General features: G+C 36.7%; 1 non-coding gene across 1 annotated transcript; it reads right to left on the reverse strand.

The window, feature by feature from the left end:
- Window positions 1-209: 209 nt before the first annotated feature.
- TRNAY-GUA (transfer RNA tyrosine (anticodon GUA)) lies at window positions 210-299 on the reverse strand. The gene is given in 2 exon segments: window positions 210-245; window positions 263-299. It is a non-coding gene; the product is annotated as a tRNA-Tyr (tRNA).
- Between the last annotated feature and the right edge of the window lie 2465 nt (window positions 300-2764).

The following is a 2764-nucleotide window of genomic DNA, read 5'->3' on the forward strand; positions in this document are numbered from 1 at the left end:
TCATTTCAGTTGGAAGAGACCCTCAGGATCATTAAGTCCAACCATAACCTAACTCTAGCACTAAACCATGCTAAGAACCTCATCTAAACCTCACCCCGCCCAGGGATGGGGACTCCACCACTTCCCTGGGCAGTCTGTTCCACTACTTCACAACCCTTTCCATGAAGAATTTTTTCTAATATCCAGTCTGAACCTTAAAATTTGATGTCTCCTTCGAGCCGGAATTGAACCAGCGACCTAAGGATTACCACGGGCAGCACCTCTACAGTCCTCCACTCTACCAGCTGAGCTATCGAAGGGACCTAATTTCATAAAGCCCATTGAATTATATATCTGCAAAAAAGAATCAATCCTTTGCTAAAATATCTTCAGCCCCATGGAGTAAAAAACACATTAAAATAACAAGAGATTCAAGAGGAGAAGGTAAAAGATGGAAGGTAGTGGTAGGACAGCGAAGATGTGATAATTCTTCTAGTAAGTAATGAAGACATTTGATTTGAGAAATCCTTGTAAGAGTTAGTTTAGGAACTCCATTGTATTTAGTCAATTCTAAACATGTTAAGTGAATATTGACTTTGGGCTAAACATGGCATGGCCAAGTTCCACACTCAAAATCCATAAAAGTAAAGGTGCTGCTTCTCTTCTTGCAATGTGAATCCTATTCACAGACACTCTTTCCAGAAGTATCCAGTAACAAGATGAGAAGACTTAGTGGTCACTGACATTCCAGATAGATGAGCATTCCTTTAAGGCTTTTGCAGTGCTTGAAATGTTCAAAATATATTCTCTATTGTACAAACTTGCTGGGACTACAGATTGCAAAATGTCAACAATTCCAGACAAGCGCAAGCACTTAAAAGATTCTCACCGATGTCAGATTAAAATTTTCCAGATTATACTTTACATTACTTTTAAGGAGACACCATTGAGGGTAATATAAAAAATTCAGTTATTATTTAACAACTAAAATTCCACTAAAACTTTCACGTACCACCAAAGAATGTAAAGAAAAGCTCAGTATTGTTTAGATCTTAGTCAACCTGATTTTTTTCTTTATCAGGAACAGAATAACAATCTAAATACACATCAGCCTGGAATTCATCAGTCACAGGACTCTCAACCTTTTAGACTTTTGAATAAGACCAAAGGCAACCTACCAGATCTGTTTAACCAGCAGAAAGCCTACAAGTAAGTTCTCATATGGGGTAATTCCACAGTCAATAATCCTGTCTTTATTGCCCACCTCATAATTAAAATACAAGATCTACTGCAAATAATTTCTTGGTGCTGAAAAACAGGATTTCAGACATGGGGTACACTACAGTTAAACAGTATCCAACATAAAATTTCCTTCATTTGGGGGGCCAAGGGGAAAAGACTGTTCAAAGACAATGATCTGAGCTTCCCAGTTTGAATTTGTTTCTAATAATAACAGAAGCTTCATCTACCTCCTGTTGAAGAGACTGTTTTGTCACAGTTCATAAATTGTTGAAAATAGTTTCCTTTTTGTGAAGTTTTATAATCAGTCCTCTTTAGCTTTATAAAACAGTCTCCAATTTAGTGTCTTCTATAAATCAAATGCCTCCCATTTTCAAACTTTAATTGCCAAAATAGTGACAACAACTCTCTTTTAAGTAGATAGAAGCAAACTAAATCTATTTTTAACACCCTGGTTTAATGGTTCCCATAAGTGACATGTCACCTGGCTACTTGAGAGAAAAGATGCCAATTTCAGTGACTGCCTACATGATGTGTTTTCTTCATCATTGTGTGATAATGCATCTAGCATTAATGAAAAGTAAACTTACACAGGTACATTACTGAATCCATATATCATTTTGAGTTTCAAATTAACAAGTTAATAAAATATTTTAAAGAAAAAAGAACAACTATGGGTCACTTGAGAACAATTACACGTATGTCAAAAGTTCTGGAGATGTATAGGAAAGAGTATTTATTTCCTAGATGTGTTGTTGCTTAAAGCAGTAGGCTGATGCTGAAATCACAATTAATATCCTAGTTCAAACTGTAAAAGCACATTTAATAATAAAGATTATTTGGCTTCTAGTATAACAACAGAAATACAGAAACATTTAACTAAGGTAAGGCTGAAAAATAATTAACTTTATGACTTCATTATGGCATTGACCTGTAGTCCTTTGTTACACTAGCGATAATGTAGCAGAGGTCCAGCTACTCTGTGTTCCAAACCCATCTGCTCTATTGCACTGGCTACAATCACACTGTAACACTAAGGGTTTGTGTTAGATAAAAATTAGGACTCTTCAGTGTCAAGATTTTCCAGATTTTGTCCACAAGACACAGTTCTGTAAGATGCAGTACAACAGCAGCAAATGACTAGGGCTATATTGGGGATAAAGAGGCATGGAGATACATAAATATATACATATATATAATTCATTTGGGACACAGCAGAGTAACATTTCCAGAATATTTTTTAAAACTGCTGTTTTGAAGTCATTCCAGTTCACTGTTGAAAGTATGCCAGGAGCTGCATGGGAACCTGTGAAAGCTGGAATGAGGAACAGAGTCCACAAGTTGTAAGGCCTAGTTGAACTGGAGCTGTTCTGTGCCTTGAAGAGCTTGTATTTCACCATAAGGAAAGGCATTATGTTATGTTTATGTTGCTTCCGTCAAGGCAAGGGAGTCAGACCTTAGAAAAGAAGCACAACCCCAGATGAGTCAGCAAATAAAAGGAAGCAATGAGGACATAGTAACAGCTGCACTGGGTCAGACTGAAGGA

The sequence above is a fragment of the Caloenas nicobarica genome, chromosome 6 (genome assembly GCF_036013445.1).
Source record: "Caloenas nicobarica isolate bCalNic1 chromosome 6, bCalNic1.hap1, whole genome shotgun sequence".
Lineage (NCBI taxonomy): Eukaryota > Metazoa > Chordata > Aves > Columbiformes > Columbidae > Caloenas > Caloenas nicobarica.